Source organism: Artemia sp. Qi Xiang Cuo, chromosome 14 (genome assembly GCF_049724085.1).
Source record: "Artemia sp. Qi Xiang Cuo chromosome 14, ASM4972408v1, whole genome shotgun sequence".
Lineage (NCBI taxonomy): Eukaryota > Metazoa > Arthropoda > Branchiopoda > Anostraca > Artemiidae > Artemia > Artemia sp. Qi Xiang Cuo.
Genome location: NC_142807.1, coordinates 35618276 through 35644349, shown reverse-complemented (window position 1 = coordinate 35644349; position 26074 = coordinate 35618276). Strand labels below are relative to the sequence as shown.

Genomic DNA, 26074 nt, shown 5'->3' with positions numbered 1-26074 from the left:
ATGCAGAAAAGACTAGCACGTTTTAAGCTTTTCGAATCCAAGTTTTGTCTTAGACACTATAGTTTTTTGTTTATTGTTTCCATTTATTGTTACTTTATTGTTTCAATTTTTACTTGAGTAAAGGTTTGTTACATCCGCAGGCCGCAGGAACAGCAAAGGTTGTAAATTTCTTTGATAAGCTGTTCGACTGCGTTAATTCTCTTGGATTTTTAGGAAAAAAAAATGTATAGACGCTCAATTTGTAGGGAAAGCGCATCATTCCAATTTTTGAGGTCGGCCAGTTCATTTTTAGGCGATTTAAAATTTGTTAATAGTGTGGGGAAAGATGTTGGGAAAACAATCTATTGCAGAGGGATGGCAGCTGACTATTTCTGCCATCCTCAGTCTATCAGAAGATTTGATGAAGCATGGGTTTAAATATGTTTGTACGAGGAGACTTAACCAGGATAGTCTAGAGCATTTCTACGGCTTACTACGACGCTCTGGGGGTTTAAACGGTAAACCTACTGCGTCGCAATTCTCCTGCCCTTTACAAGCAAGCAACGTTTAGAAGCTTTTCGGTTTCTTCAAATTCGACGGGGAATTGTGAAGCACTTTCTTTCCATCAATCTCTTTTATCCGAAGTTTTTTCATCAGTTAACCCTCATGGAAAAAGAATTGTGCAAGCCGGACGTGATAGCAGCGACATTCATGAGCCTCACGAGTTTGATTTTGATGAGAATGTTGAGGTTTTCACCTTAACAGAGGAATCAAATTTTGCATACGCAGTGGGGTATTCTGCAAAAAGATTCTGGAAAAGCATTCGTGTGATAAGTGTAGAACTGGGTTATTTGAATCAGGTATTTCTCTTTTTGATTCAGTGTTTGATTTCATGCGGATGAAAGCTTATGAAGAAGCCAATTCAGACTTCTCAAACCTTTTTGTTCCTGCAATCTCCTTGATTGAGTATTGGAAAAAACTTGAGTACATCATCCAGACTGAAATGACGCACTGCTGGAACGAGGGAATCGTACGGCAAGCATGGGAAAGAGCGTCCCAACTGTTAATCCCAATTTCGTGTGACCTATTTCCTCGCGAGTGTTTTGTACAGTACTTTTTTCGAATGCGTATCTTTTACATCACTAAATTTGAAAACCAGAAGATGGAAAGAAGTGCTCTATGCGGAAAAAATAAAAGCAGCTAAGTTAAAAGCATTTACTTTTAAATATTTTTTATTCCGTGGTTAACCATATTTATTTGTTCTTATATTGTTTGAATTTGCTAAAAACATTTTTGGATTATTCTAAAAAGAATTTTTCTAAAGCAATGGTACTTCTAGCGATTCTCGATTCTCTTAAAACTATTTTACAGAAATGAAAAATATTTTATGGAATGATTGCCAATTATGATTTTGGAATGGAAAATTATTCAGCGAATTAATAAGTTGGGATTATTTATTTTCTTGTTTCTTTTATTCTGTTGCAATTAAAAAAAAGAAAAAAATGGAAGAACTATTAATACAGCGGTCATGTACCATTAATCCACATCTGCAAACCCACTTCTGATCAAGAGTATCATTACCCTAACTGTTCTTGAAACTCATTCCAACGTTTTGGGGTACTATTTTTCACAAGAAACTCATATGTTTGTTTTTATCAATCAATAGTAAGTCCCCCTCGTTTTTTTTTATTTTTATCTTTTTATTTTATAAACAAGTATAGATGATTTTACACGAGAAAATCAGTTAACGCCTTGAAGGAGACGTTAAAGAACTCTAGAGAATAGCATACTGATTTTAAAACGAAATTGTTTTACAACAAACTACATCGTTTTCATTTTTCTTTCCATTATATAATAAAGCACACTTTTATTCGTCTGTTTCGTATTACTCGTATATAAGACTAATCTGGTTTCAAATAAGCTCTGAAAAAGCGAGCTAAATTTGTGCGAAACGCAAAAAAAAGTCTGAATCAGTTGACGAGTGCTCCATACACTCAGTGCTCCATACTATAATTAATTTTGCAGCACACAACAATAAAAATACATGTAAAAGCTGCTCATGAAACAAAGCATCCCATATGTGTGTGCTTTTTTTTTGCTTTCCTTCCGAAGAATATAGTGGGCCTATATCAGCAAATCCCGGCCTCCAATCAAGGAGCTTAGGAGACAAACAAGAAGTAAATTTCGTACGGTTCTGAACCAAATTAAATAAAAGTAGATTCTATCATATAATATTAATGCAATTTACGCGGCTAATTTCTTTAATCAAGATGCCATTCAACGACAGTAAAAATAAATACTTTCGACATAAATTATCCTATTTTCAAGTTTTGACGTCAATAACATTGAGAAAAAGGGATATATTAGAGGAGGATGAAAACAATTATAATAATCAAAGCAATTTTCCATTCGATATACGGGTATTTACGCGTAGCACTCTCAAATCGTAAATATAGGCGTGATAAATGGGTGTCGGTAAACATCACATAAAATCTAATAGGGTAGGGTGAAACTATTTCAAAATAGAAGGCATTAATTTCAATATGCTCCGCAATAAAGCACCCTCATTTTTTCATTGTCCTAATTCTAATCACAAGCTTTATATCAGGATCCGTCTCTTTAATTCAGAACACATCTGATCAAAGCATATTCACCTACGGAACCGGTTCCGTAGGTGACTCTCAAACTATGGAACAAGTATAACGCTCTACGCAACTTGAAAAATTTAGGCACCAGGTTCGCATCGTCTCCGGAGACGCGGACAAAGGGTCACTTTTTTTGTGTAGAGAGGATAGGTTTTGTCAGTACTTGTTGTATGTGTTTATACTTTGAAAAAAACTAAGGTTTTTCGTAAATGTAAATTTGGGGGATAATTTTTTCGGTCTGAAAATATCAAAAGGCCCTAACAGGTCGAATTCTGCTTCGAATGAGTCCTCATTCAACCGGATCCGTTGCCAACTGTGGCCTGTAGGCGTGGCTAAGAAAAAAAAGAAATGATGATGAATTTTAAGTGGCTATATTTGGTTTTTTGAAAACTAGGAAGGAGTGATCGGATTGAGCTGAAATTTCGAGGATAAGCTCCCAGGGCCTAGGAAAGCTTAACCTCTAAATTTCAGCCCAATCGGACAACGTTAAAGGGGGGCTGTGGTGGGAGGGTCCAAACTTCCGGCCCAGTTTACCCCATGAAGATAAAGTCGGAGGAGGATGAAATTTTGCAAGTTTCTTAGTTTGAGCTTGGGCTACAAAATGCGATTATCGCTGTCTGAAATCGCTTAACATTGTGGTGGGTCGCCTCTTTATAGAGGCACAAGTGTGCCTCCTTGATAGTAATTTACGTTTTTTTAAAATTTTACTTGTGACATGAAAAAATTTCTCCTCATTTTAGGTTTTAATATCGCCCTTTCCAAGAAAATATTTTCTTGAAATTAAGGCTGGCCATAACGAGTAATAATTGGAAAAGCTTATGCTTCAAATATATATATTTATGTCAAATGCTACAAAGGTATAAACCGATGATATTCATTCAGTTTACTTAGCCATGTAGGCACTATATGAGCAGTTTTAAAGTTGCAAAGCGCGCAAAAAAAAGAGAGAAATAAAAGAAAAAAACTGGTGCATTGGGTCATTCGACAACATATCCTCGCAAGATAGATGAATTGACAGGCAAGTGTGAAGCCAAAAGGTATGCAATGAGTTAGTGAATAAGTGTGGTTCAGTTTATTTAGAGTTTGAATAGGGACAAATAGAATAAAAAAAATGTCAAGATATTTTGTATTTCAATGTTACCAAAGGGCGAATCCAGCATTTTGAGCTGGAGGAAGGGAAATACATTGATAGTCAACTTTCTTGCAGTATGTGTACCCACCTTGATAAAGTCCAGCCCCCCCCCCCCGCACTAGAAAGCTGAGAGTAATTCTTCACGACAAAAAACCTCCTTCCATCCAACTCTATCATCCTTCAACATAAATCCTCTGTACAACCTCTTGCCCGGTATGGCTGCCTTGTATATACTGCACTTCCCAAAATATGCCTGGCACAAGTCCAGAGGACGCAGAACAGGGCTAGTAAACCAGGTTTAGCCCAACAAAGACCACTATCATTAAATAAATCGCTTGATGTGGCACCAAAGAAATCACGTTTGCCATTTTCTGCGAAATAATCCTTCAGTGTGTCACTGTTTGCCAAGACAACAATACAAGAACGCAGTCAGAAAGTTTGTTACGATTACCTGATGGAGACAGCACATAGGAAGAGGTAATTGAAAAACTCACTGTGTAAGCTTTATCTTTAATGTTAAAGAGTTGGGCGAGTCCATTCAATGGTGCTTACAAACTAATATACCATTTTGCAGAGCTAGATATTCAAGTCCATAGATGTTTCAAATAAACAGTCTTTATTTATATCAAAGCCATAGATACTTATCACGTACAATGCATACGTTCAACTGACCCTATCTAAGGGTTAAACACGCAAATATAAACTTGTCTTTCTACAGGTTTATCAATCAATATGTTCTAGGAATCCTTTCACCCTTCACAACACTGGTCAAACCCACATTCAAAGAAATCTCTTTGGTTCCGTGACAAACAAAGCTGTGTTGCAACAAAAATATTGGCAGCTAGACTAATCTATTAACTCAATTTAAATCAGGAAGATACTTTACAATCCACCCCCCTCTTAAAGAGAACCAAAGTTCTTGCTATTTCCCTTCAGATTTTTGAGTTATTTAAAAAAAAGGTTTTTAGAGTATCTTTTACATCACTTAAATCCCGACTCTAGCAAAAAAATTAAGATTTTTAAACTATGCTTAAAAGTTCTGGTATTACGGCGCAGAATATCCATGAAACAAACATAAAATTAGGACACAAAAAAATAAAAGAACAAACAGCAAATACTAAATTAGGGTGTGCACTTAAAAACATACACTGAAAATAAAAGTGTTCTGTTTTGACGGGGAATCACTTCGGCAGGATAAGTCTTTAAACTGTGCTTCCCTTCTCGGCCACAAAACTGACAATGTTGACACTGTTTATAAGTGAAAGCCTTTTTGTTCACTAGGTGCGCATCTACAATTGTCCCTACACGTAAACATATAAACATATACTTATCAATAAATCTTATCGCGTTTTAATGTAGCGAAAGCCTATCTTTGCGAGAAAAAAAAAGAAAAATTAGAAATGAGGATTGGACATAATTCCAATTTTCTTTATAAAATCTGCCATAAAATTAAACATAATTTTTATTATGATTACTCTCCTTATTGAGAGAAAAATCTTGGTAACAGCAGCAATGTTATCCATATATATATATAGTTTCCATTAACTAAATTAATGCACTATTTTATGGGATATTAAAAAAAAACATTGAATAATTAGAAAAATATTTATGCACACGACTTAAACTTAAAATATTTTAAGATCTGAATTTTGGTTACTTCATAAGTATGTATTTATATTACTCATTTTCAATCCCTGCTGAAAGATTCCAAAATGGAGGGATTGATCCTTTTTTTTTTTGGCACAACTCCGCAAGGCAAAGCCGAACGAGCATCATCCATATACTTGCATATAGGCCCAGGGTTAGATTCTACGTCTCCGTCGTCCACTAGGCATCTCACCCAGCAGCTGTCGGGTAATGCGGATAAGTCCACGTCCGCTATGATATAATGCAATGTTCCCCACAATGCCCGTTTTTTCGATAATCCCACCCTACGACAATACAACAACCAGTCCAACAGACTAGAAGAGTAAGCATCCAAAGCTCGAGCGGATGCAGTACACGTTTTTTCCATCATCTGGTTAACTATCGACGATGAAGGTTGTTGCAGGAAAAAACCCGATGCAGGTAATAACCCATATGAGTTAGCGGTTTTAGCTAACTTCTCTTTACTCCTGCGTATAGCTGCTTTCCATTTTGCAACACGCTGCGTCCTCTCCTCTTCAGACACCGAAGGGACTGTCTCTTTAGGTTTCTTTGATGGGGCCTTCCCCTTGGTTGGCGCAAGTCCTGTCGCTCCTATCCGACCCGTCTTAGCCGTTTTACGCCCGCTACTAGGGCGCGTGTTGGTACGAAAGTAATCCTGCAACACAGATATCTCGTGTTCGTCAATCCCCACCAACTCCTCAAACTCGCCTTTGTAAAAAATAGAATATCTATTAAAAACAGGAATGTTGTATTCCAATTTCTCATCATCACACACTTCTTTACGTAATATATATTTACATATACATGCAACTTCCAAGGCCCCGTCTATCGCCCCGTCCCTGTATTTCTTTAACCGTTCCACATAAAACCGAGCTACGTCCCCCGGATTAGCAGATCTCTTTGCGCTTCGCGGAACGAACTGCTGGGCACCTCCGTACCTGGCCCACTTACCATCACGTGAGGCTAATTCTGTAGATTCCTCTTCAACACAGGTACACTTTGTGTGGTATCTCATAGAAATATCCAGCACTTTCAAATTTTCACCAGGCATCTCATCCCTGTCTTTTCGTACTAATGATACTCTATCTTCTCCCATGTTGCTGTTAATGCTAATATACTTAGTTTCAGATTGAGGGTTTTCTTTTTCTGTACCAGTCGTAGCCCTCTGTCTAGACTGGCTATTTAGTTTTCCGATACTTGTTCAGAGTCTGGGTCTTTTCTATACCAGCATTCGGAACTATCGTGGTTTCGGTTACCGCAAACGTAGCATGTCTTTCTCTGGGGGAGGCGGAACCTATTTTCAATTGACACGGCAGCCGAAAAAAACTCATCCGCCGGTTTAGTCACAATTTCAATTTTTTCATACTTGGTCGCAATTTTAAAAGCATCTTCTAGGTTAGTTATTTGATCCTCTTGTTCCATCAGTACCCTTTTAAAAGTTATGCGTGCACCTTCCCTCAAAGTGTTTAGTGCCAATGGTTGAACTGCCGGGTTTCTTAGCCCATCCCAATAGCCCATTGAATTCGCGTAAGACTTAGCGGCTCTTTCAACTCGTTTTAAGAACTGATATACTGTTTCATCCGGAAATTGTTTACATCCCACAAGGTCTTGTAAGATTTGCCCGGGGCTGCGTTGAGGAACAAAAGCCTCCAACAGATTTTTCCGTAATGTATCAAGTGTTAAATTCCCCTTATTTAAATCATCAAAAAAAATAGAAAATTCCCCTTTCATTAGCATGCCTGCTGTGGCAACCACTTGCTTTTCCGACCACGTTAAGGTATCTTAAATTCTTTTCAGTTGGCTAATAAATTCATTTATCTGTGAGACCTCTGTTAATGGTGTTATTAATGAAGCTAAATCTGTTGTTGCTCTGATTGAAAGGTTATCACTTGACGGTGGATTATTTGTTGGATGCGGTTGCTGTGAATTTTTACTTTGGGGATTAGATGAAATTTGTAGATAATGGGCCATTGCCGCTGTTTCCCAGAGACTTATGTCAGAATAAAACTTAGTGACTATTTCTACGTCATAATCATCGCTACTTGGATCAAAGGTAGGGGGTATTTCTATGTTTCGTAATTCTTGCTGTGCAAGGAAGGCTTTCGCTTTTACTTCATCAAAATTATCATTTTCAGGATTTAATTCTGGGATATTCATGGTTAAAAAAAAACTAAAAATTGATACAAGAAAATAGCTAGCCTATGCACTCCTAACTTTTTCCTATGCGCACAAAACTTTAGGGCTCACACTTACTCTTTATGTTTTTCACTGGATGCAGATCCCTCCAAGGTTTCTTCTTTGATGGCTGGAGATTTCACGACAGGAGATGTGCGTAGATTGGTAGGCTTCGGTCACCTTCGGTTTGATAAAACTGCGTCGGTTGAGAAACATTTAGAAGTTGAGACGACCCTGTGTAACAATATGTCTGGCCAGTATCTTGTTTATTTCAGGCGTCTGTTTGGAAAAAATGGCATCAGACTGGCTCTGCTTTGGATGGACTGGGCTCGAAAAATTACAGCACTTCTGACACCATGTTGTAAGCTTTTTCTTTAATGTTAAAGAGTTGGGCGAGTCCATTCAATGGTGTTTACAAACTAGTATACCATTTTTGCAGAGCTAGATATTCAAGTCCATAGATGTTTCATATAAAAAGTCTTTATTTATATCAAAGCCATAGATACTTATCACGTACAATGCATACGTTCGACTGACTCTATCTAAGGGTTAAACACGCAAATATATACTTGTCTTTCTACAGGTTTATGAATAAATATGTTCTAGGAATCCTTTCACCCTTCACAACACTGGTCAAACCCACATTCAAAGAAATCTCTTGGGTTCCGTGACAAACAAAGCTGTGTTGCAACAAAAATATTGGCAGCTAGACTAATCTATTAACTCAATTTAAATCAGGAAGATACTTTACACTGAAATGCTTATTCAATCGGAGATATCTGATCGTTCCATAAATTTATGTTCAATAAACACGGGGATTAAACTAAACATGAAATAACTGATATAGTTATAATAAGTTATAAAATAATAAAATATAAAACGGTGGTTATATTAATTATAATTAGTTTCTTTTTTTCCCTGAAGACAACGAACGCTAAATTTGCGTCAGAAGTTCTATTCACGTCGACTTAGGGTGCAAATATACCTTAGGGTGAAAGATTTTAGAATGTAAGATTTAGAAAAGTTCATCAAATTTTTTTTTTGTATTAGTCTTAAAGCCTTATTATGTTGTCACCAGAACTATTCAAAAGCGTAAGCTTATAGAGCTAATGGCATGATGTCAATTTGTTTTGTTTTTATGTGCTTTTTTTCATAAATTTATTTACACAAGAAAGTGGGCTCCATAACCAATTTTACCTATGTTTTAAGTGCAACCCGTAAAGCTGAAGACTCCAGCTGCATATAAAACTAATGTCACGGAGGAAGATTTCCTACGGATAAAATGATTCAATTAAGTTCATCAAATTATTAGAAAGTAGTATAATCAAATTTCGTCAACAAGAAAGAAATACAAATGAAGGGACATATGCTTTAATTAGTTTCTGTGATTCCCAGTATTTTTTTTTCTACCCCGTAACATAGTTCGTATTACTAATGGACAGGGATATAAGGTTTTGCGAGTTTTCCAGTGGATTCACAATTTTATATCGAGAAAAAGTACAAGACTATTGATCGTGTCATATCTGTAGAAAAACAAGCACGTGTTTGCAATGCCCGAATATTGAAGCTAAGCCATTTTTGGGCTATAGTCCTGACACAATAGCTTGTTTTTCCCTTCTTCCTTTGTGTTTTTCCCTTCTTCCTTTTTCTTAAATTCCTATTCAAAGAATGCAAAAGAAAACCCAAGTTGGTGACTGGTCTAAGAATTCCATACTCGTTGCAGTATGTATTTCCACCACTCTTACTTCGTTTTTAAAATTAATTCGACTCAGCAGAGTATTTCTACTCAAGACGGTCACTGTACATGTGATCGAAATATCCAGTATATTTTGAGAATGTTATTATAACTGTTTAATAAAAGGATTAATCCCTATTCGAACCTTTATTTATCGTCATGGAAAGGCAGTGTGGTCTTAGAAATTAGTGTGGTCTGCCAGTGTGGTCTTTCCTCGTATGGTACAGTTAATGACACGAGACTGCAAACCAAGCGCAAGTTTTTTCACGAGGTGAAAAAACATAAACTTACGAGTATTCAGAAAAAACTGGATCATATTGTGCAATACCCTAAAAATCTATGCATACCACTACTACTACTACTAACAACTCACCGCAGCACCAAGCCGCCTGAGGCCAACACAGCTACGCACGATCCTCCTCCACCCCAATCTATTCAAAGCCTCCCTTTTTACACCCGCCCACGAAGTTCCCATTGCCTTTAAATCTTTCTTTATGACGTCCTCCCACCCCAGACGGGGACGACCTGCTTTCTGTTTAGCCCTAGATAGTTGGCCGAAAAGAACAACCTTCGGCAATCAGTCATCCTTCATCCGCACAACGTGCCCTAACCACCTCAACCTTTCTTTCATTATAGCCCTAGAGAGCGGTATTGAACCACATTTTTCGTATAGCCTATTGTTTGAAATATTGTCAGTCAGCCGGGTACCCAGAACAATCCTTAAGCAATTTCTCAGGAAAACATCTAGCAAATCTTTATCCGCTTTACGGAGCTCCCATGCTTCAGAGCCATATTTGACCACTGTCATCACTCTGGCTTCTAATATTCTAATCTTGGTTTGCAGAGTTATCTTCCTATTCTTCCAGACTTTTTTTTACTGTGAAAAGAGCCCCTGAGCCTTGGCTATTCTATTTTTAACATCTTCACTGCTCCCACCATCTTTACTAATAATACTACCAAGGTAAGTGAAGTTGCCCACCTGATCAATCTTTTCATTACCCAACGTCCCCTTTTCATCTTCACTTATTCCTAGCCTTAGTGATTTAGTCTTCCTAACATTAATTTTCAAACCAATTCTAGCACCCTCAACTTGCAAAACCTCTAAAACTTCATTCATTTTGCTCACACTTTCATCTAGGATGCTTAAATCATCAGCATAATCGAAGTCCAGGAGACTTTTTCCTCCCCATTTGATTCCGTGGTCTCCCATGGCCTTTCCTGTGCTCCTTAAAACAAAGTCCATCAAAATAATCCATATAAAGGGGGATAGAACACAGCCCTGCTTAACTCCTGATTTAATACAAAATCTATGCATACCCTAATACATACCCTAAAAATCAATACCCTAAAAATGCAATACCATAAAAATTTACGCAAAGAAAAGTCCTAGTTACACACAATGATGAAAAATCAGTGAATTCGGTGCTCCAGATCTAGAAAGAGAAGACACATACGCATGAAAATTGGATGATTGTACAAGCAAGGTGCATATTTCGATTCAGAAAATTAAGAAATCTTTTCGAAAGGCTTGGATTTGAAAACATCTGCAGTTTGCTGATCCAACGATTTCCCCGTATACAAGAAGTCCTTCTTATTTAAAGGGTTTTTTACAAATTCTAGTCGTTCAAGACAATCCTTGAATAGGTCAGAATACACCTATTTAAAAAAAAGGAAAGCAAAATCTCAATTATTTAACTTCGTATCCCTAAATATGGTGTCTTTCATTTCTTCAAACTGTTTAAATCGACTATTATTAAATAAAATATGAATTAGCGTTCAATTCTGCAACATCAGTTTGGAAATGGGAAAAAAAAATTAAGTAGCGAACATGTGCTATTACCCTTTTGAGGCTTCATAAAAGTTGTTGAAACACGTAGCGCTTCCCTAATTTTAAATATAAATGTTTTTACTTTTATAACTTTAATAAATAAAATAATATTAACATTTTGATTACTAAATATCAGTATATGTATATTAAACTGATAATGCACATTCATTTGTATTTTTTTCAGTAAAGTGCAAATTTTGTCTGGCCTTGGGAAGGCACAGGGGTTTTGAGCCCAATGTATGTTAATTTCTGCTCGTTTTGAGTTTGACTCGGTTATTTATTGTAATGTCTGTTCGTTTTGGGTTTCATTTATTTATTGATGCTGATTTGTGGTAGTTTCACGCTTGGTAGATTATTTTATTTTTGGCTCATCTTTTCTTTAATGGAGTTCTTAACTTTTCTCTGAAAAACTTATTTTGTGGAAAAAGTTTTTTTTAATTAATTTCGGTTCGTTTTATATTGACACAGTCTTTTCAGGGAAAAAGAAAATAATACTTTAAATCTTTTCGTTTAACAACATACACCCTTTTAAAAATCTGGACACAAATAGTAGTGTTTAATTTAGTTCCATACCTCCTTTAGTTGACCTGAAATAGAAAATTTGATACCATTCGGAATAAAAAATCTGTTTACATTCTTTGATAGCTTGGATACACTTACGCTATTTTGATTTGGTTGAATCTTAAGAGCAGAAGTAGCCCCGAAAGTTTCAACATAATACCCTCAGTCGGTCTTTGGATACTGCTGAGATGCCTCATTGGGAATTACAATTAACACAGTGCATTTTGATTTAATCTTAAGGCAACATTTAGTTTTTAAACATATTGGTAAATTGGGTGGGTGGGCATGGGAGGGGGATTAGTTAGTAGAAATGACCCTATAACTCCCAGACGACACCCCTGCTGCCACCTACAGCTTTTTTTAACACCTAATATGGGCATAGCCTCCCTAGGGAGAACACGTGGTTAATGGGGTCAATGACCTAAATTTCCAAGGTCGATGTTGTTGTTGTAAGTGCACGCTCTCAGCGAATGTCTTAGAAAGGGGGGCGCTACTCCGAACAGGACATTTGTTGTTGTTGTTGTTTTGGCCATGTGCATAGTCATTAGGGAGAAGACGTGGTTAATGGGGTCAATGACCTAAATTTCCAAGGTCGATGTTGTTGTTGTTTTGGCCATGTGCATAGAGTCATTAGGGAGAACACGTGGTTAATTAAAGCGATTGGGAATTTGGAACACCTGTGCTGTCAGTCATTAATCAAATTGTTTCCGGGCAAAGTTTAATAATGTCTGACAGGTACTGTCAATCATTAATCAAATTGTTTCCAGGCGAGGTTTAATAATGTCTGACAGGTGATGTCAAGATTGATTGATATGTCACGAAATGAGAATTAATTTGTTGTTTCTAAGGGGAATTATTGATTCACGAAAGGGGAATTAATTTGATGTTTCTAAGGGGAAGGTGGGGAAGAGATATATTGATTGCGTAATCGAAGGGAGAGAATTCCCGAGAAATTGATTACATAATTGGTAGAACCCTATAAGGAGCTCGTGACGGGAATCCATTTATGGGCATAGAATGACGTAATCAACTAGGACAAATGGATTTCTGAGAAATTGATTACATAATCGGTAGAACCCTATCAAAAGGTCATGATGGGAATCCATTTATGGGCATAGAATGACGTAATCAACTAGGACAAATGGATTTCTGAGAAATTGATTACATAATCGGTAGAACCCTATCAAAAGGTCATGACGGGAATTCATTTATGGGCATAGAATGACGTAATCGACTAAGACAATTGAATTTCTGAGAAATTGATTACATAATCGGTAGAACCCTATCAGGAGGTTCTGACGGGAATCCATTTATGGGCATAGAATTACGTAATCAAATAGGACAAATGGATTTCTGAGAAATTGATTACATAATCGGTAGAACTCTATCAGAAGGTCATGACGGGAATTCATTTATGGGCATAGAATGACGTAATCGACTAAGACAAGCAAGTTACTTTCTTAATGTCCCTCCTAAACCCATTTTCCAAGTTACTTTCTTAATGTCCCTCCTAAACCCATTTTGCAACTTGAAGTACTTATCTTTTTTCACCCACAACTATACTATACAGCTTTTTGAGTGTCCCAACACCAAGAAATACCTTTCAAAGACCATTTCAGAGCAAGTTACTTTCATAATGTTCCTCCTAAACCCATTTTGCAACTTGAAGTACTTATCTTTTTCACCCACAACTATACTTAACAGCTTTTTGTATACCACAACACCAAGAAAAACATATCAAAGACCATTTCAGAGCAAGTAACTTTCTTAATGTCCCTCCTAAATCCATTCTGCAAGTTGAAATGCTTATCTTTTTCACCCACAACAGTACTTTACAGCTTTTGGATAACTCAACACCAAGAAATACTTTTCAAAGACCATTTCAGAGCAAGTTACATTCTCAATGTCCCTCCTAAAACCATTTTGCAACTTGACGTATTTAGCTTTTTCAACCACAACTATACTTTACAACTTCTTGGTTACCTCAACACCAAGAAATACCTTTCAAAGACCATTTCAGAGCAAGTTACTTTCTTAATGTCACTCCTAAACCCATTTTCCAACTTGAAGTACTTATCTTTTTCACTCACAACTATACTTTACAGCTTTTTGGATACCTCAACACCAAGAAATACTTTTCGAATACCATTTCAGAGCAGGTTACTTTCTTAATGTCCCTCCTACACCTATTTTGCAACATGAAGTACATATCTTTTTCATCCACAACTATACTTTACAGCTTTTTGGTTATCTCAAAACCAAGAAATACCTTTCAAAAGGCATTTCAGAGCAAGTTACTTTCTGAATGTCCCTCTTAAACTCATTTTCCAACTTGAAGTACTAATCTTTTTCATCCACAACTATACTTTACAGCTTTTTGGATACCTCAACACTAAGAAATACCTTTCAAAGACCATTTCAGAGCAAGTTACTTTCTTAATGTCCCTCCTAAACCCATTTTGCAACTTGAAGTACTTATCTTTTTCACCCAGAACTATACTTTACAGCTTTTTGAGTGTCCCAACACCAAGAAATACTTTTCAAAGATCATTTCAGAGCAAGTTACTTTCTTAATGTTCCTCCTAAACCCATTTTCCAACTTGAAGTACTTATCTTTGTCACCCACAACAATACTTTACAGCTTTTTGGATTCCTCAACACCAAGAAATACCTTTCAAAGACCATTTCAGAGCAAGTTACTTTCTTAATGTCTCTCCTAACCCCAATTTTGAACGTGAAGTAATTATATTTTTTACCCAAAACTATACTTTACAGCTTTTTGGATACATCAACACCAAGAAATAACTTTCAAAGACCATTTCAGAGCACGTTACTTTCTTAATGTTCCTCCAAAACACATTTTCCAACTTGAAGTACTTATCTTTTTCACCCACAACTATACTTTACAGCTTTTTGGATACTTCAACACCAGGCAATACTTTTCAAAGACCATTTCAGAGCAAATTACTTGCTTAATGTCCCTCATAAACCAATATTCCTACTAGTAGGTCGTATATAAGTCACACAACAATATAAGTTCTAGTCTTTATAATACCTCAACACCAAGGAATACTTTAAAACGACCATTTCAGAGCAAGTTACTTTCTTAATGTCCCTCCTAAACGCATTTTCTCACTTGAAGTACTTATCTTTTTCCCCACAACTATACTTTACAGCTTTTTGAATGCTCCAACACCAAGCAATACTTTTCAAAGGCATTTCAGAACAAGTTCTTTTCTTAACATGCTTCTTAAACCAATTTTACAAATTCTAAATTTTTCCATAGTAGATAGAAAAGGCTATATCATAGCTGTGAATATTTTCTCGACAGATAAGCAGTTCTATTTCAATTTTAAATTTTCTCAATGAAGTGGAGAAAAGTTCAAGTTCTCTTCTGAATTTTCTCAATGAAAAAGAAATTAGTTTTTATTCAATTCTATTTTTCCAAATAATATAAAAATTTTCCACTTTAGTTCATATTTTTCTCAAAGGGATGAAAAATTTAAAATACTTTTCCAAATTTTCTCAACGAAGTGAAGAAAAGTTCAAGTTCTCTTCTGAACTTTACCAAAGAACACACTTCAATTCTAATTTCTCCAGAGAAAACAAAAATCTTCCACTTCAGTTCTTTATTTCACAAAGACATAAAGAAATTTAAAGTTCAATTCTAATTTTTCGGTGGAAGATAGAGAAAGTAATCCCCAACCCGAAGGAACCCACCCGTCCCCAAAGGCCCCAGGCCCCCCGGCCCCACAATGCCCACCAAAGGACACCGAACCCAAAGGCCCCCCGACACACCCAAAAGACCAACAAACAAAAATTTCTCTTAGAAATAATATTTTTCATCACTGATAACACTTTTCTGTTCGAAATAGCAAGTTTTCTACCAAGGATACCAAATATTTTCATAGAAGTAACATTTTTTGATTGTGATAACAACTTTTCTGTCAGAAGTAGCAAGTTTTGCTTAACACTAACAAACATTCTCATCAATGTAATGATATTTTACCTTAATACTAACATACTTTTACTGAACACACAGAAATTTCTCCTAGAAATAATATTTTTCGTCAGTGATAACACTTTTTCTGTTCGAACTAGCAACTTTTCTACCAGAGATACCAAATTTTTTCGTAGACGCACCATTTTTTGATTGTGATAACAACTTTTCTGTCAGAAGTAGCAAGTTTTGATTAACGCTAACAAACATTCTCATCAAAGTAATGATATTTTACCTTAATACAAACATACTTTTACTGAACACACACAAATTTCTCTTAGAAATAATATTTTTCGTCAGTGATAACACTTTTTCTATTCGAACTAGCAAGTTTTCTACCAAAGATACCAAATTTGTTCTTAGAAGTAACATTTTTTGATTGTAATAGCAACTTTTCTGTCAGAAGTAGCAAATTTTTCTTAACACTAACAAACATTCTCATCAAAGTAATGATATTTTACCTTAATACTAACATACTTTTACTGAACCGACACAAATTTCTCTTAGAAATAATATTTTTCGTCAGTGATAACACTTTTTCTGTTCGAACTAGCAAATTTTCTAGACAAGATACCAAATTTTTTCGTAGACGCACCATTTTTTGATTGTGATAACAACTTTTCTGTCAGAAGTAGCAAGTTTTTCTTAGCACTAACAAAACTTCTCATCAAAGTAACGACATTTTACCTTCATACTAGCATACTTTTACTGAACAGACAAAAATCTCTCTTAGAAATAAAATTTTTCATCACTGATAACACTTTTTCGGCTCGAGCTAGTAAGTTTTCTACCAAAGATACCAAATTTTTTCTTAGAAGTATTATTTTTTGAATGTGATAACAACTTTTCTGTCAGAAGTAGCAAGTTTTGCTTAACACAAACAAACCTTCTCATCAAAGTAACAACATTTTACCCTAATACTAAAGTACATTTAATGAACACACACAAATTTATAATGGAAATACTAAATATCTTGTATCTTAAAGTAATGTTTATGTTTGAACGAGCAAATTTTCTTGCAAAGACAACAAATTTTTTCACATAATTATATTTTTTGTTACCGTGATACAAACTTTTCGGTCAGAAGCTGAAATTTCTGCTAAACACTAAAAGACCTTATCCCAAACTTAACGATATTTTACTTTAATACTAACATACTTTTACTGAACACACACAAATTTTTCTTAGAAATAATATTTTTCGTCAATGATAAGACTTTTTCTGTTCGAACTAGCAAGTTTTCTACCAAAGATACCAAATTTTTTCGTAGAAGTAACATTTTTGATTGTGGAAACAACTTTTCTGTCAGAAGTAGCAAGTTTTGCTTAACACTAACAATCCTTCTCATCAAAGTAATGATATTTTAACCCTAATACTAACATATTTTTACTGAACGAACAAAAATTTCTCTTAGAAATAATATTTTTCGTCAGTGATAACACTTTTTCTGTTCGAACTAGCAAGTTTTCTACCAAAGATACCAAATTTTTTCTTAGAAGTAACATTTTTGATTGTAATAGCAACTTTTCTGTCAGAAGAAGCAGGTTTTTCTTAACACTAACAAACATTCTCATCAAAGTAATGATATTTTACATTAATACTAACATACTTTTACTGAACACACTAAACTTTCTCTTAGAAATAATATTTTTCGTCAGTGATAACACTTTTTCTGTTCGAACTACCAAATTTTCTACCAAAGATACCAAAATTTTTCGTAGAAGTAACATTTTTTTATTGTGATAACAGCTTTTCTTTCAGGAGTAGCAAGTTTTGCTTAACACTAACAAACTTTCTCATCAAAGTAACATTATTTTACCTTAACACTAACATAATTTTACTGAACACGCACACAAAGTTCTCTTAGAAATAATATTTTTCATTTCTATGTCTGAATCTATTTGTTTACATGTCTGAGTTGGTGTTTGGTTAGGTTAGGTTAGCTAAGTTAGGTTAGGTTAGCTAAGTTAGGTTAGGTTAGCTAGTAAATATTTCTCCATGTTTAAGTTAGGTTAGGTTAACTTATCATGAGCGCTCATGATAAGCTAACCTAGCCTAACTAAAACATGGTACAAAGTCGACATGGGTGGATTTTCCGGCGAGTATGGTTAGGTTAGGCTAGGTCAAGTTAGGTTAGGTTAAGTTAGGTTAGGTTAGCCTACGTACGCGCGCGTACGTAGGCTAACCTAACCTAACCTAACTTAACCTAACCTAACCTAATTTGACCTAGCCTAACCTAACCATACTCGCCGGAAAATCCACCCATGTCGACTTTGTACCATGCTTTAGTAAGGCTAGGTTAGCTTATCGTGAGCGCTCATGATAAGTTAACCTAACCTAACCTAACTTAAACATGGAGAAATGTTTACTAGCTAACCTAACCTAACTTAGCTAACCTAACCAAATACCAACCCAGACATGCAAGCAAATAGATTCAGACATAGAAATGAAAAATATTATTTCTAAGAGAACTTTGTGTGCGTGTTCAGTAAAAGTATGTTAGTATTAAGGTAAAATGTCGTTACTTTGATGAGAAGGTTTGTTAGTGTTAAGCAAAACTTGCTACTTCTGACAGAAAAGTTGTAATCACAATCAAAAATGTTACTTCTACGAAAAAATTTGGTATCTTTGTTAGAAAATTTGCTAGTTCGACTAGAAAAAGTGTTATCATTGATGAAAAATATTATTTCTAAGAGAAATTTGTGTGTGTTCAGTAAAAATATGTTAGTATTAAGGTAAAATATTATTACTTTGATGAGAATGTTTGTTAGTGTTAAGAAAAACTTGCTACTTCTGACAGAAAAGTTGTTATAACAATCAAAGAATATAACTTCTATGAATCAATTTTGTATCTTTGGTAGAAAACTTGCTAGTCCGAACAGAAAAAGTGCTATTACCGGCTAAAAATATTATTTCTAAGATAAATTTGTGTGTGTTCAGTAAAAGTATGTTAGTACTAGGGTAAAATGTTGTTACTTTGATGAGAAGGTTTGTTGGTGTTAAGCAAAACTTGCTACTTCTGACAGAAAAGTTGTTATCACAATAAAAAAATGGTACGTCTACAAAAAATTTGGTATCTTTGATAGAAAATTTGCTAGTTCGAACAGAACAAGTGTTATCACTAACGAAAAATATAATTTCTAAGAGAAATTTGAGTGTGTTCAGTAAAAGTATGTTAGTATTGAGGTAAAATATCGTTACTTTTATGAGAATGTTTGTTAGTGTTAAGAAAAACTTGCTACTTCTGACAGAAAAGTTGCTATCACAATCAAAAAATGTTACTTCTAAGAACAAATTTGGTATCTTTGGTAGAAAACTTGCTAGTTCGAATAGAAAAAGTGTGATCACTGACGAAAAATATTATTTCTAAGAGAAATTTTTGTTTGTTCAGTAAAAGTATGTTAGTATTAGGGTAAAATATCATTACTTTGATGAGAATGATTGTTAGTGTTAAGCAAATCTTGCTACTTCTGACAGAAAAGTTGTTATCACAATAAAAAAATGTTACTTCTACGAAAAAATTTGGTGTCTTTGGTGGAAAATTTGCTAGTTAGAACAGAAAAGATTTATTACTGACGAAAAATATTATTTATAAGATAAATTTGTGTGTGTGTGTTCTGTAAAAGTAGGTTAGTATTAAGGTAAAATTTCATAACTTTGATGAGAATGTTTGTTAGTGTTAAGAAAAACTTGCTACTTCTGACAGAAAAGTTGCTATTACAATAAAAAAATGTTACTTCTAAGAACATATTTGGTATCTTTGGTAGAAAACTTGATAGTTCGAATAAAAAAAGTGTTATCACTGTCAAAAAAAATTATTTCTACGAGAAATTGGTGTGTGTTCAGTAAAAGTATGTTAGTATTATGGTAGAATATCATTACTTTGATGAGAAAGCTTGTTAGTGATAAGCAAAACTTGCTACTTCTGACAGAAAAGTTGTTATCACAATCAAAAACTGTTACTTCTACGAAAAAATTTGGTATCTTTGGTAGAAAACTTGCTAGTTCGAACAGAAAAAGGCTTATCATTGACGAAAAATGTCATTTCTAAGAGTCATTTCTGTGTGTTCATTAAAAGTATGTTAGTATTGAAGTAAAATATCGTTACTTTTATAAGAATGTATGTTTGTGTTAAGCAAAAATTGCTATTTCTGACAGAAAGGTTGTTATCATAATCAAAAAATGTTACTCCTAAGAAAAAATTTGGTATCTTTGCAGAAAATTTGCTAGTTCGAACAGAAAAAGTGTTATCACTGACGAAAAATATTATTTCTAAGAGAAATTTTTGTTTGTTCAGTAAAAGTATGTTAGTATTAGGGTAAAATGTTGTTACTTTGATCAGAAGGTTTGTTAGTGTTAAGCAAAACTTGCTACTTCTGACAGAAAAGTTGTTATCAGAATCAAAAAATGTTACTTCTAAGAAAAAATTTGGTATCTTTGCTAGAAAACTTGCTAGTTCGAACAGAAAGTGTTATCACTGACGAAAAATATTATTTCTAAGAGAAATTTGTGTGTGTTCAGTAAAAGTATGTTAGTATTAAGGTAAAATATCATTACTTTGATGAGAATGTTTGTTAGTGTTAAGCAAAACTTGCTACCTCTGACAGAAAAAATGTTATCACAATCAAAAAATGGTGCGTCTACAAAAAAATTTGGTATCTTAGGTAGAAAACTTGCTAGTTCGAACAGAAAAAGTGTTATCACTGACGAAAAATATTATTTCTAGGAGAAATTTCTGTGTGTTCAGTAAAAGTATGTTAGTATTAAGGTAAAATATCATTACTTTGATGAGAATGTTTGTTAGTGTTAAGCAAAACTTGCTACTTCTGACAGAAAAGTTGTTATCACAATCAAAAAATGTTACTTCTATGAAAATATTTGGTATCTTTGGTAGAATACTTGCTAGTTCGAACAGAAAAGTGTTATCATTGATGAAAAATATTATTTCTAAGAAAAATTTGTATGTGTTCAGTAAAAGTATGTTAGTATTAAAGTAAAATATAGTTACTTTGATGAGAATGTTTTTTAGTGTTAAGCAAAACTTGCTACTTCTGACAGAAAAGTTGTTATCACAATCAAAAAATGTTATTTCTATGAAAAAATTTGGTATCTTTGCTAGAAAACTTGCTAGTTCGATCAGAAAGTGTTATCAGTGATGACAAATATTATTTCTAAGAGAAATTTTTGTTTGTTCAGTAAAAGTATGTTAGTATCAGGGTAAAATGTTGTTACTTTGAAGAGAATGTTTGTTAGTGTTAAGCAAAACTTGCTACTTCTGACATAAAAGTTGTTATCATAATCAAAAAATGTTACTTCTAAGAAAAAATTTTGTATCTTTGGCAGAAAACTTGCTAGTTCGAACAGAAAAAGTATTATCATTGATGAAAAATATTATTTCTAAGAGAAATTTGCGTGTGTTAAGTAAAAGTATGTTAGTATTAAAGTAAAATATCATTACTTTGATGAGTGGGTTTGTTAGTGTTAAGCAAAACTTGCTACTTCTGACAGAAAACTTGTTATCACAGTAAAAAAATGTTACTTCTAAGAAAAAATTTGGTATCTTTGGTAGAAAACTTGCTAGTTCGAACAGAAAAAGTGTTATCACCGATTAAAAATATTATGTCTACGACAAATCTCTGTGTGTTCAGTAAAATCATGTTAGTATTAAGGTAAAATATCATTACTTTGATGAGAATGTTTGTTAGTGTTAAGCAAAACTTGCTACTTCTGACAGAAAAGTTGTTATCACAATAAAAAAATGTTACTTCTATGAAAATATTTGGTATCTTTGGTAGAAAATTTGCTAGTTCGAACAGAAAAGTGTTATCATTGACGAAAAATATTATTTCTAAGAAAAATTTGTGTGTGTTCAGTAAATGTATGTTAGTATTAAAGTAAAATATCTTTACTTTGATGAGAATGTTTGTAAGTGTTAAGCAAAACTAGCTACTTCTGACAGAAAAGTTGTTATCACAATCAAAAAATGTTATTTCTATGAAAAAATTTGGTATCTTTGCTAGAAAACTTGCTAGTTCGAACAGAAAGTGTTATCATTGATGACAAATATTATTTCTAAGAGAAATTTTTGTTTGTTCAGTAAAAGTATGTTAGTATTATGGTAAAATGTTGTTACTTTGAAGAGAAGGTTTGTTAGTGTTAAGCAAAACTTGCTACTTCTGACATAAAAGTTGTTATAACAATAAAAAAATGTTACTTCTAAGAAAAAATTTGGTATCTTTGGCAGAAAACTTGCTAGTTCGAACAGAAAAAGTGTAATCATTGATGACAAATATTATTTCTAAGAGAAATTTGCGTGTGTTAAGTAAAAGTATGTTAGTATTAAAGTAAAATATCATTACTTTGATGAGTGGGTTTGTTAGTGTTAAGCAAAACTTGCTACTTCTGACAAAAAAATTGTTATCACAATAAAAAAATGTTACTTCTAAGAAAAAATTTGGTATCTTTGGTAGAAAACTTGCTAGTTCGAACAGAAAAAGTGTAATCATTGATGACAAATATTATTTCTAAGAGAAATTTGCGTGTGTTAAGTAAAAGTATGTTAGTATTAAAGTAAAATATCATTACTTTGATGAGTGGGTTTGTTAGTGTTAAGCAAAACTTGCTACTTCTGACAGAAAAGTTGTTATCACAATCAAAAAAAGTTACTTCTATGAAAATATTTGGTATCTTTGGTAGAAAACTTGCTAGTTCGAACAGAAAAGTGTTATCAGTGATGAAAAATATTATTTCTAAGAGAAATTTTTGATTGTTGGTCTTTTGGGTGTGTCGGGGGGCCTTTGGGGGCCTTTGGGTTCGGTGTCCTTTGGGGGGCATTGGGGGGCCGGGGGGCCTGGGGCCTTTGGGGACCGGTGGGTTCCTTCGGGTTGGGGATTACTTTTTCTATCTTCCACCGAAAAATTAGAATTGAACTTTAAATTTCTTTATTTCTTTGTGAAATAAAGAACTGAAGTGGAAGATTTTTGTTTTCTCTGGAGAAATTAGAATTGAAGTGTGTTCTTTGGTAAAGTTCAGAAGAGAACTTGAACTTTTCTTCACTTCGTAGAGAAAATTTGGAACAGTATTTTAAATTTTTCATCCCTTTGAGAAAAATCTGAACTAAAGTGGAAAATTTTTCTATTATTTGGAAAAATAGAATTGAATAAAAACTAATTTCTTTTTCATTGAGAAAATTCAGAAGAGAACTTGAACTTTTCTTCACTTCATTGAGAAAATTTAAAATTGAAATAGAACTGCTTATCTTTCGAGAAAATATTCACAGCTATGATATAGCCTTTACTATCTACTATGGAAAAATTTAGAATTTGTAAAATTGGTTTAAGAAGCATATTAAACAAGAACTTGTTCTGAAATGCCTTTGAAAAGTATTGCTTGGTGTTGGGACACTCAAAAAGCTGTAAAGTATAGTTGTGGGTGAAAAAGATAAGTACTTCAAATTGCAAAATGGGTTTAGGAGGGACATTAAGAAAGTAACTTGCTCTGAAATGGTCTTTGAAAGGTATTTCTTGGTGTTGAGGTATCCAAAAAGCTGTAAAGTATAGTTGTGGATGAAAAAGATAAGTACTTCAAGTTGGAAAATGGGTTTAGGAGGGACGTTAAGAATGTAACTTGCTCTGAAATGCCCTTTGAAAGGTATTTCTTGGTGTTGAGGTATCCAAAAAGCTATAAAGTATAGTTCTGGATGATAAAGATAAGTACTTCAAGTTGGAAAATGGGTTTAGGAGGGACAGTCAGAAAGTAACTTGCTCTGAAATGCCTCTTGAAAGGTATTTCTTGGTGTTGAGGTATCCAAAAAGCTGTAAAGTATAGTTGAGGTTGAAAAATATAATTACTTGATGGTGGAAAATGGGTTTAGGAGGGAGATTAAGAAAGTAACTTGCTCTGAAATTTACTATGAAAAGTATTTCTTGATGATGAGTTAATAAAAAAGCTCTAAATGATATTTTCTTGTAAAAAAGATAAGGACTTAAAGATGGAAAATGGGTTTAGGAGTGTCATTAAGATATTAACTTGCTCTGTAATGGTGTTTGAAAAGTATTTCTTGGTGTTGAGGTAACCAAAAAGCTGTAAAGTATAGTTGGTGGTTAAAAAGATAAGTACTTCAAGTTGTAAAATGGGTTTAGGATTAACATTAAGAAAGTAACTTGATCTTAAATATTATTTGAAATGTATTTATTGTTGTTGAGGTATACAAAAGCTGTAAAGTATAGTTGTGGGTGAAAAAGATAAGTACTTCAAGTTGCAAAATGGGTTTAGGATGAACATTAAGAAAGTAACTTGCTCTGAAATGGTCTTTGAAAAGTATTTCTTGGTGTTGAGGTATCCAAGAAGCTGTAAAGTATAGTTGTGGGTTAAAAAGATAAGTACTTCAAGTTGCAAAAGGGGTTTAGGAGGAACATTAAGAAAGTAACTTGATCTGAAATGGTCTTTGAAAAGTATTTCTTGGTGTTGGGACACTCAAAATGCTGTATAGTATAGTTGAGGGTGAAAAAGATAAGTACTTCAAGTTGGAAAATGGGTTTAGGAGGGACATTAAGAAAGTAACTTGGAAAATGGGTTTAGGAGGGACATTAAGAAAGTAACTTGCTTGTCTTAGTCGACTACGTCATTCTATGCCCATAAATGAATTCCCGTCATGACCTTCTGATAGGGTTCTACCGATTATGTAATCAATTTCTCAGAAATCCATTTGTCCTAGTTGATTACGTCATTCTTTGCCCATAAATGGATTCCCGTTATGACCTCCTGATAGGGTTCTACCGATTATTTAATCAATTTCTCAGAAATCCAATTGTCTTGGTCGATTACGTCATTCTATGCCCATAAATGAATTCCCGTCATGACCTTCTGATAGGGTTCTACCGATTATGTAATCAATTTCTCAGAAATCTATTTGTCCTAGTTGATTACGTCATTCTATGCCCATAAATGGATCCCCATCATGACCTTCTGATTGGGTTCTACCGATTATGTAATCAATTTCTCAGAAATCCATTTGTCCTAGTTGATTACGTCATTCTATGCCCATAAATGGATTCCCGTCACGAGCTCCTTATAGGGTTCTACCGATTATGTAATCAATTTCTCGGGAATTCTCTCCCTTCGATTACGCAATCAATATATCTCTTCCCCACCTTCCCCTTAGAAACATCAAATTAATTCCCCTTTCGTGAATCAATAATTCCCCTTAGAAACAACAAATTAATTCCTATTTCGTGACATATCAATCAATCTTGACATCACCTGTCAGACATTATTAAACTTCGCCTGGAAACAATTTGATTAATGATTGACAGTACCTGTCAGACATTATTAAACTTTGCCCGGAAACAATTTGATTAATGACTGACAGCACAGGTGTTCCAAATTCCCAATCGCTTTAATTAACCACGTGTTCGCCCTAATGACTCTATGCACATGGCCAAAACAACAACAACATCGACCTTGGAAATTTAGGTCATTGACCCCATTAACCACGTGTTCTCCCTAATGACTCTATGCACATGGCCAAAACAACAACAACAACAAATGTCCTGTTCGGAGTAGCTCCCCCCTTTCTAAGACATTCGCTGAGAGCGTGCACTTACAACAGCAACAACATTGACCTTGACATTCGCTGAGAGCGTGCACTTACAACAACAACAACATCGACCTTGGAAATTTAGGTCATTGAACCCATTAACCACGTGTTCTCCCTAGGGAGGCTATGCCCATATTAGGTGTTAAAAAAAGTTGTAGGTGGCAGCAGGGGTGTCGTCTGGGAGTTATAGGGTCATTTCTACTTTAGTTGCCCTCCAATCACTTGCGACTATTAAAAAGGATATCAACCCTTTCTATTTTCAATCGAATGAGCCCTTTCCGAAGTTCCCACGACAGCTTCTTCGATAGGAAGTGCCCTGGTCTAAACAACAACAACAACAAAAAATAATACATTATACCCAAATCGATCTTTACTATAAAAATGTCAAGCATTCGAATAACTTTCGACTATTAAAAAGGGCACTAAACCTATCAATTTCCAATCGAATGAGCGCGATTGCGCTGCCTATGATATTAAGATGACAGTTATAGTTGCTTCTAATTACCGAAAAGAGGCCGATGGGCTTACTTTGTCTAATATTCGTGTTATGTTTTTCGAACACTTGGTCTATTCAGAGTTGTCGATTAGAAGAAATGTACTTGAAACAGTAAAGCTCGGTTTCGAGCAATTAGACCAAACGGAGCACACTGCATACACTTGCATCGCCTGTTAAAAATCACAATCAAAGCTTACTCATGTGGAACAAGCAACAGTCAAAATTACATTTAATTGCAAACAAAAATTTTGCACAGCAAAATCTGCCGTTACAAGAAG

General features: G+C 34.4%; 1 protein-coding gene across 2 annotated transcripts in view; it reads right to left on the bottom strand.

The window, feature by feature from the left end:
* Tmx3 (Thioredoxin-related transmembrane protein 3) overlaps nucleotides 1-26074 on the bottom strand; it is a 234963-nt gene that overhangs the window by 4435 nt on the left and 204454 nt on the right. The gene's annotated exons all lie outside the window — the stretch shown is intronic.